The sequence below is a fragment of the Trichechus manatus genome, unplaced genomic scaffold (assembly GCF_000243295.1).
Source record: "Trichechus manatus latirostris isolate Lorelei unplaced genomic scaffold, TriManLat1.0 scaffold00079, whole genome shotgun sequence".
In the NCBI taxonomy this organism is placed as follows: Eukaryota; Metazoa; Chordata; class Mammalia; order Sirenia; family Trichechidae; genus Trichechus; species Trichechus manatus.
In genome coordinates this window covers 2,292,724-2,302,934 of record NW_004444015.1, presented here as the reverse complement: position 1 = coordinate 2,302,934, position 10,211 = coordinate 2,292,724, and the positions used below count along the sequence as shown (strand labels likewise).

The window sequence follows — 10,211 nt, the reverse complement described above, 5'->3', positions numbered from 1 at the left end:
TCTGTTTCTCTTGAGAGCCTGGACTAAGACAGTATAATACATCCCACATCTGATTTTTGATGCAACTGTCTCCTTTTGAGTTTATACAATTAAGAAAGAAAAATCAATAATGTGCCTTTTATCAGCCTTAAATGAATCCAAGCTCAGGTCATCATTCTCAACTTTCCTGTATGACTTTTGGTGAAACCTTATAAAAATTTCAAGATAATTACTTTTCCATACTGTTCTCTACAACCTCTTGATTTCCTAATATCCATTTTGAAATCATGATTCATGATGTACTGAGAAGACCAAACAGGTAACCTTTCCTCTGATAGATTTCGTATCATCTCCTGTGGCATATCTGTCATTGTATCACAAATTATCCTTTTAGTCATATTTAGACAAGTTAACTTTTGGCAGCTGATAAGTGTTGCATGGGGTTTTCCATTTTTCACAAGTGACGCTGCATGTAGTATTAAGCAATCTTCCTTTGATGGTTGGATGGTTGTTAAACCATTAGGTGAGCAGGCCATTTTTCCCAAAGTTACTAATAGAAAATTTACTCCCCTGTGTGTGTGTGTGTAAAATAAAATAGGGAGATAGATAGATAGATAGGTGGATAGATAGACGGATAGAGGGATAGACAGATGGATAGATGGATAGATAGATGTTCCTGTTGTTAGGTGCCATCAAGTCACTTCCAACTCATAGCGACCCTATGCACAACAGAGCGAAACTCTGCCTGGTCCTGCGCCATCCTCACAATCGTTGTCATGCTTGAGCCCATTGTTGAAGCCACTGTGTCAATCCATCTTGTGGAGGGTCTTCCTCTTTTTCGCTGACCCTGTACTTTACCAAGCATGATGTCCTTCTCCAGGGACTGATCCCGCCTGACGACATTTCCAAGTATGTGAGACATAGTCTCACCATCCTTGCTGCTTCTTTTTTTTTGTCATGAAATCAAAAGCACATGTTCTTCAGCTTCTCCCCCATTTTCAATACATGACAGTTTATATATCTGTCTTTGGAGAAGGGTACTAATGCCAATTCTAGCAAGAAGGAAATCTCTGCCCTTCCTTTAGCACGAGTTTATAAACTTGTTGTTATTAGGTGCAGTGGAGTCCATTCCAACCCACAGCGACCCCATGCACAGCAGAACGAAACACCGCCCAGTCCCGCGCAATCCCCACAATCATTGCCATGCCAGAGCCCACTGCCGCAGCCACTGCTCCAATCCACCCCGCCAAGCGCCCCCCTCCCCCTCGCTGACCTCCCACCCCACAAAGCATGATGTCCATCTCCAGGGACCAGTACCCCCAACAACATTTCCAAAGCAAGTGAAGACAAAGTCCTGCCAATCCCGCCCCTAAGGAGCACTCCTGCTGCACTTCTCCCAAGACAGACCGTCTGTCCCTCTGGCAGTGCATGGTATATTCAATATCCTTTGCCAAATGTGACAGCACAATTCTATGATCCAGTTTTAACAAAGGATTTTAATTGCTGATCCCCAAAAAGTAAAATTCAGAAAAGTCACCAACTGAAAGAATACTTCTATAATAAAACATTTTAAATGTCTTCTTCTCTTTCCCAAGGTGCACTCTTTGATGTATATAACATCTCAGAGCAGATGATGTACAGAAATACTGTGTGAAAGGCATATGACACTTATCATACTGCTCACACCTCCAGTACATCTCCCTGGCATCTGAGGGGAATCTTTTCTATAGCCTCCCCACTTTGATAGAAATTTATCATAAATTTTTCTTATAGCAAAATATTCAAAGATTCCTCTCCCTGCTCTCCCCATTTCAATTATCTACTGAAAAAGTACAGGGTTGAAGATTTTCCCCACAGCTGTGGTCAAAACTCTAAATACTGAAGAATATACAGGTTAATTCCAAGTTCTTGGGTTACGTACTTAGATATTTACCAGGGAAGTTGAACCTCAAGTTCTGTTGCTCCCCAAAATGGGTAACGGTAGAGAGGATTTGATTAAGACAGCTGAAAACTTGATAGTCATTCCATCATGGAGTAAAGCAGGCTTTTCAACCATGAACTGATACTAACTAGTTGATCACAAACCCTGCAGAGATCCAACAAGATTTGAGTCCCAAATACATAATATATTTCAAAGAGAGCCAGCAGAGTGTTGAGCTACATGAATGGAATAGAATGCTGGTGAAGGCACAGAGTAAAGAATCCCAAGAAAATTTTAGTGCCACTTTCATTTAATAAGCCAGTAGTAGAACAACCTAAAGACCTTGGCTGTGATCACACCAGGATGTTTTTATAGGAGTGCTGCAGGAAAATATGATTGGCAGTTGGCATCCTCTGTCCCACTGTGCTAAGCGAGCAGCTCCAGCACCAACTACCCAGAGACACTCAAGGCCGGGGAATGCAGCCGAGGTATTTCTTGCCAGATGGGAGCTCTTTGGAGAAGACTCCTTTAGGGAAAAGTTTCTTAGCTTCCTCTTCAGGGATGGTTGGAAGGACCATCACACTGTCTCCATCCTTCCAATCAACTGGGATGGCAACCCTCTTTTCTGCCATGAGCTGGAGAGAGATAACTACTCTGAGAATCTCATCAAAGTTCCTTCCAGTGGTAGCTGGATAGAGGATAGACAGCTTTAGTTTCTTATCAGGACCAAAAATAAACACCACACAAGCCATCACAGGCATGCCCTTTTTGTCCTTCTCCACTGGGTCCAGCATGCCCAAGAGGATGGCAAGATCTTGATTCTTATCATCGATGATGGGAAAAGGTAACTTCTGTGGGCTCTTCACCATTGTATTCATTGATATCCTTGCTCCAGGCAAGATGGTCTTCAACACTGTCTATTGAAAGGGCAATCATCTTAACATTCCTCTTTGCAAATTCTGGTGCCAGTTTTGCAGCTCTGCCAAGCTCGGTGGTGGACACTGGGGTAAAGTCCCAAGGGTGAGAGAAGAGAATGCCCCATGGGTCTCCCAGATAGTCTTGGATGTGGCCGTCGGTGCTGTTGGCCTCGAAGTTGGGGGCCTCATCCCCAAGAAGCGGACCTCCAGGCATGGCAACAGCAGTGACTTGGAGGATGAGGGAGCGCAGCTGGGGCAGCCATCAGCCAGCTAGTTCTGGCGAGGAAAAGCCTCACCATCCTTGCTTCTAAGGTTGTACTTCTAACAAGACAGATTTGTTTGTTCTTTGGGCAGTCCATGGTATATCCAATATTCTTCGCCAACACTACAATTCAAAGGCATTGATTCTTCTTCGGTCTTCCTTATTCATTGTCCAGCCTTCGCATGCACATGAGGCGACTGAAAACACCATGGCTTGGGTCAGGCGCACCTTAGTCTTCAAGGTGACATCTTTGCTTTTCAACACTTTAAAGAGGTCTTTTGCAGCAGATTTTCCCAATGAAATGCGTCTTTTGATTTCTTGACTACTGCTTCTATGAGTGTTGATTGTGGATCCAGGTAAAATAAAATCCTTGACAACCTCAATCTTTTCTTCCTTTATCATGATGTTACTTATTGGTCCAGTTGTGAGAATTTTTGGTTTCTTTATGTTGATGTGTAATCCGTACTGAAAGTTGTGGTCTTTGATCTTCATCAGTAAGTGCTTCAAGTCCTCTTCACTTTCAGCAAGCAAGGTTGTGTCATCTACATAACACAGGCTGTTAATGAGTCTTCCTCCAATGCTGATGCTGTGTTCTTCTTCAGACAGTCAGTTTCTCATATTATTTGCTCAGCATACAGATTGAATAAGTATGGTGAGAGGATATGACCCTGACGCACACTCTTCCTGACTTTAAACCATGCAGTATCCCCTTGTTCTGTTCGACTGACTGCCTCTTGATTCATGTATAGATTCTTGATGAGTTCAATTAAATGTTCTGAAATTTCCATTCTCTGCAATGTTATCCATAATTTGTTATAACCCATACAATTGAATGTTTTAGCATAGTCCATAAAACACAGGTAAACATCTTTCTGGCATTCTCTGCTTTCAGCCAGGATCCATCTGACATCAGCAATGATATCCCTAGTTCCACATCCTCTTCTAAATCCAGCTTGAATTTCTGGCAGTTCCCTGTAGATATACAGCTGTAGCCATTTTTATATGATCTTCAGCAAAATTTTGCTTGTATGTGATATTAATGATATTTTTCAATAATTTCCACATTCAGTTGGATTACCTTTCTTCAGAATAGGCATAAATATAGATCTCTTCCAGTCAGTTGGCCAGGTAGCTGTCTTCCAAATTCCTTGGCATAGACGAGTGAGCACTTCCAGTGCTGCAACCATTTCTTGAAACATCTCAATCGGTATTCCGTCAATTCCTGGAACCTTGTTTATCGTCAATGCCTTCAGTGCAGCTTGGTATGGTAACTGTGTATTCCTTCTATCTTCTTTCAATGCTTCCTGTGTCATTTAATATTTACCCCCCAAAATCCTTCATTATTTCAACTCGAGGCTTGAATTTTTTCTTCTGTTCTTTCAGCTTGAGAAATGCTAAGTGTGTTCTTCCCTTTTGGTTTTCTATCTCCAGGTCTTTGCACATGTCATCATAATTCTTTACTTTGTCTTCTCTAGCAGAGCCCTTTGAAATCTTTTGTTCAGCTCTTACTTCATCATTTTTTCCTTTTGCTTTAGCTACGGGATGTTCAAGAGTAAGTTTCAGAGTCTCTTCTGACATCCATTTTGGTCTTTTCTTTCTCTCCTGTCTTTTTAATGACCTCTTGCTTTCTTCACATATGATGTCCTTGATGTCATTCCACAACTCGTCTGGTCTTCGGTCATGAGTGTTCAACACATCAAATCAATTCTTGGGATAGTGTCTAAATTCAGGTGGGATATACTCAAGGTCGTACTTTGGCTCTCGTGGACTTGTTTTAATTTTCTTCAGTTTCAACTTGAACTTGCATATGAGTAATTGATGATCTAATCTGAAGTCGGCCCCTGGCCTTGTTCTGACTAATGATACTGAGCTTTTCCATCGTCTCTTTCCACAGATGTAGTCGATTTGATTCCTGTGTATTCCATCTGGTGAGGTCCACAGGTATAATCACCATTTATGTTTGTGAAAAAAGATATTTGCAATGAAGAAGTGGTTGATCTTGCAAAATTCAATCATGCAATCTCCGGCATCCTTTCTATCACTAAGGCCATATTTTCTAACTACCAATTCTTCTTCGTTTCCAACTTTGGCATTCCAATCTCCAGTAATTATCAGTGCATCCTGATTGGATGTTCAATCAATTCAGACTGCAGAAGTTGGCAAAAATCTTCAATTTCTTCATCTTTGGCCTTAGTGGTTGGTGTGTAAATTTGAATAACAGTCGTTGTCTTAGTCATCTAGTGCTGCTATAACAGAAATACCACAAGTGGATGGTTTTAACGAAGAGAAGTTTATTTCCTCACAGTCAAAGTAGGCTAAAAGTCCAAATTCATGGTGTCAGCTCCAGGGGAAGCCTTTTTCTCTCTGTCGGCCTTCTTCTCTTCAGTGTTCCCCCGGACTAGGAGCTTCTCGGCGCAGGGACCCCTGTCCAAAGGATGCGCTCTGCTCCTGGCACTGCTTTCTTGATGGTATGATGTCCCCCAGTCTCACTGCTCACTTCTGTCTTTTATATCTCGAGAGATTGCCTCAGGACACAATCCAGTCTTGTAGATCAGGTCCTGCCTTACTAACACAACTGCCACCCATCCTCCCTCATTAACATCATAGAGGCAGGTTTACAACATACAGGAAAATCACACAGTACCAGGAATCATGGCGTAGCCAAATTGATACACACATTTTTTGGGGGACATAATTCAAACCATGAAGTCGTATTAACTGGTCTTCCTGGTAGGTGTATGGTTATTAGCCTATCACTGACAGCATTGTACTTCAGGATAGATCTTGAAATGTTCTTTTTGACGATGAATGCAACGCCATTCCTCTTCAAGTTGTCATTCCCGGCATAGTAGACCATATGATTGTCCGATTCAAAATGACCAATACCAGTGCATTTCAGCTCACTAACAACTAGGATATCGATGTTTATGTGTTGCATTTCATTTTTGATGATTTCCAATTTTCCTAGATTCACACTTTGTACATTCCAGGTTGGAAATTATTAATGGATGTTTGCAGTTGTTTCTTCTCATTTTGAGTCATGCCACAGAAGCAAATGAATGTCTTAAAAGCTTGACTCCATCCATGTCATTAAGGTTGACCATACTTTGAGGAGGCAGCTCTTCCCCCATCATATTTTGAATGCCTTCCAACCTGCGGGGCTCATCTTCTGACACTATATTGGAGAATGTTCCACTGCTATTCATAAGGTTTTCACTGGCTAATTCTTTTCAGAAGTAGACCACTAGGTCCTTCTTCCTCTTCTATCTTAGTCTGGAGGCTCAGCTGAAACCTGTCCACCATGGGTGACCCTCCTGGTATTTGAATACCGGTGGCATAGCTTCAAGCATCACAGGAACACACAAGCCCCCCCCCCCCCACAGCATGACAAACTGACGGATGCCTGGGGGAGATAGATAGATAGAAATATAAATTTTATTGATCTCTAAGAATCAACATTTGTTTTCATAAATTTTCTCTATTATTTTTCTGTTTTATATTTCATTAAGTTCAGTTTTGATCTTTACTCTTTCCTTTCTTCCATAAATTTGTGTTCAATTTGCTCTTCCTTTTAAAGTTTTTTTTTTTTTAATTGACGTTCTGATCATTGATTCAAGGGCTTTCTTCTTTTCTAATATAGGATTTAGTACTATAAATTGCCCCCTAACAACTGCTTTAGTGGTATCCCACAAACTCAGATAAGTTGTATTTTCATTTTTCTTATTTTCTAAATACATTTTAATTTTAGTTATGATTTTATCTTTGACCTATGGGTAATTTAGAAATATTTAATTTCCAAATATTTGGCAATTTTCTGGCGATTATTTCTAATATTGTTGATTTTAAATTTAATTCCCTTATGGAGATGCAACATAATTTATTTGACTGTGTGAGAGCACTCTAGTCTAAAACTGAGGTGTTTGGCATGATTAAAATGACTGACCCAAACCTGAATCAAAACTCCAAATTTTAATTAAACTTTAGTTTGTCCTAAGTCCTCCTTTCTGCCTTTCTGAGAATAGAACCTGTGATTTAGAGCCTTATGACATGTAATTTCTTGTGAAACTTTAACCACCCTCAACAAACAGTGAAGGGAATGATAATGTGGTTTGTGAAGAAATGTTCATCAGGAAATGTTTATCAAGATGGACTCCAGAGAATGTTTGCACAGCATGCCCCAGGAAGAATGTATATGTAAAGATTTCAGAAAATTGTTTGCTAAGTTGGCTCCAGGAAATCTATGTTAGAAAATAGACCAGCTAACCTGTATTATTTTAACTTGTGATTGTCTTGTAGCCATGTGTAATTCCAAGCCTCCATGATTATGGTCATGTACTCCCTTCCTCATTTTTCTGTGTAAAAATTTCACCTCTCCCTTGGAATGTTGGAACACTTTGTGGCTCCACACTGTGTTGCCCAGCTATAGCTGTTTCTATTCTTAAATAAAACTCTTTTTCTTTCACTCCTAACAGAGTGCGAGATTTTCTACTTTGACTTGACTTAAATTATTTTAAATTTATTGAGACTTGATGTATGGCCTAGAATGTGGTCCATTTTGGTGAATGTTCCACGTGCATTTGAAAAGAATGTGTATTCTACTGTTGTTCAGTGAAGTCTTCTGTAAATGTCAATGATACCAAGTTGGTTGATAGTGTTGTTCAAGTATTCAACTGATGTTCTGTATAATTTTTCTATCAATTATGGAAAGAAGATATTTAAATCTTTAAATGCAATTGTGGTTTTTGTTTGCTTGCAGTTCTATTAGTTTTTACTTCCAGTTTTTTAAATCTCTGTTTTTAGGGGCAGTGTCGATAAATGTTTATGATTTTTATGTTCTCTTGATTAATTGATCCCTTTATTATTTAAAAATTACATACATTACAATTATCCCTGGTAACAATATTTGATATTAATATAGCCCATCCAGCTTTCCTTTGACTAGCATTTCATACTTTACAATTGCTTTGTTACAGAGTAGAACTGCCCCATAGGGTTTCCAAGGAGCAGCTGGTGGATTCAAACTGCTGATCTTTTGGTCAGCAGCTGTATCTTTTAACCACTATGCCACCAGAGGTCCTGAAAATGCTGGCATTGATAAACTAATAAATAAGTTAAAATTAAAAGACAACCAAGGGGCCAAATATTGGTTCATCTTCTATATCAGTAATAAGTTGCCACTGACTAAACTCCAACTTCTGGCAACACCATGTGTGTCAGAGTAGAACTGTGCTCCACAGCGTTTTCAATGGCTGAGTTTTTGAAAGCAGCTTGCCAGGGCTTTCTTTCAAGGAACCTCTGGATGGATTTGAACCTCTAACCTCTTGGTTAGCAGCTGAGTGTTAACTGTTCATGCCACCCAAGAACTCCTCATTTTCAGTTGTTGTAGTTGTTTCTAGGTGTGGCTGAGTAGGTTCTGACTCATAGTGACCCTATGTACAACGTAATGAAACATTACCTGGTCCTGCATCACCCTCACAATCATTGTTATGAACTGCGTCGTTTGATTTCTTGACTGCTGCTTCCAAGGGCATTGATTGTGGATCCAAGTAAAATGAAATCTTTGACAACTTTAATCTTTTCTCCATTTATCATGATGTTCCTTATTGGTCCAGTTGTGAGGATCTTTGTTTTCTTTATGTTGAGATGCAATCCATACTGAAGGCTGTGGTCTTTGATCTTCATCAGTAAGTGCTTCAAGTCCTATTCACTTTCAGCAAGCAAGGTTGTGTCCTGTGCATATCACAGGTTGTTAATGAGTCTTACCTCCAATCCTGATGCCGCATTCTTCTTCTTATAGTCCAGCTTCTCAGAATAATTGCTCAGTGTACAGACTGACTAAATATGGAGAAACTATACAATGTGGACAAACACCTTTCCTGATTTTAAACCACGCAGTATCCCCTTGTTTTGTTCAAAAGACTGCCTCTTGGTTTTTGTACAGTTCCTCATGAGCACAATTAAGTGTTCTGGAATTCCCATTCTTTGCAATGTTAGCCATAATTTGTTATGATCCACACAGTCAAATGCCTTTATATAGAAAATAAAACACAGGTAAACATCTTTCTGGTATTCTCTGCTTTCATCCAAGATCCATCTGATATCAGCAATGATATCCCTCTTTCCACGTCCTCTTCTGAATCTGGCTTGAATTTCTGGCAGTTCCCTGTGTAACCGCTTTTGAATGATCTTCAGCCAAATTTTACTTGCGTGTAATATTAATGATATTGTTCAATAATTTCTGCATTCTGTTGGATCACCTTTCTTTGCAATGGGCATAAGTATGAATGTCTTCCAGTTGGTTGCCCAGGTAGCTGTCTTCCAAATTTCTTGACATAGACAAATGAGCACTTCCAGCATTGCATCCATTTGTTGAAACATCTCAATTGGTGTTCCATCAATTCCTGGAGCCTTGTTTTTTGCCAATGCCTTCAGTGCAGCTTGGACTTCTTCCTTCAGTGCCACCAAATCGACCATATGTTACCTCCTGAAATGGTTGAACATAGACCAATTCTTTTTGTAGAGTGACTCTGTGTATTCTTTCCATCTTCTTTTGATGCTTCCTGCATCGTTTAATATTTTCCCCGTAGAATCCTTCAGTATTGCAACTTGAGGCTTGATTTTTTTTTCTTCAGTTCTTTCAGTGTGAGAAGTGCTGAATGTGTTCTTTCCTTTTGATTTTCTATCTCCAGGTCTTTAAAAATTTCACTATAATACTTTACTTTGTCTTCTTGAGCTGAGCCCTTTGAAATCTTCTCTTTAGCTCTTTTACTTCATCATTTCTTCCGTTTCCTTTAGCTGCTCTAAGTTCAAGAGCAAGTTTCAGAGTCTCCTCTGACATACATTTTGGCCTTTTCTTTCTTTCCTGTCTTTTTAATGACCTCTTGCTTTTTTTGTGTATGATGGCCTTGATGTCATTCCACAACTCAGCTGGTCTTTGGTCATTAGTGTTCAATGCATCAAATCTGTTCTTGAGATGGTCTCTAAATTCAAGTGGAATTTGAAAGTTGGAAACAAAGAAGAAGGAACAGTAGTTGGAAAATATGGTCTTGGTGATAGAAATGATGCCAGAGATCACATGATTGAATTTTGCAAGACCAACCATTTCTTCACTGCAAATACCTTTTTTCAACAA

General features: G+C 39.8%; 1 pseudogene; it reads right to left on the bottom strand.

The window, feature by feature from the left end:
* Positions 1-2,364: 2,364 nt before the first annotated feature.
* LOC101357899 (peroxiredoxin-6 pseudogene) lies at positions 2,365-3,031 on the bottom strand (annotated as a pseudogene).
* Positions 3,032-10,211: the final 7,180 nt, after the last annotated feature.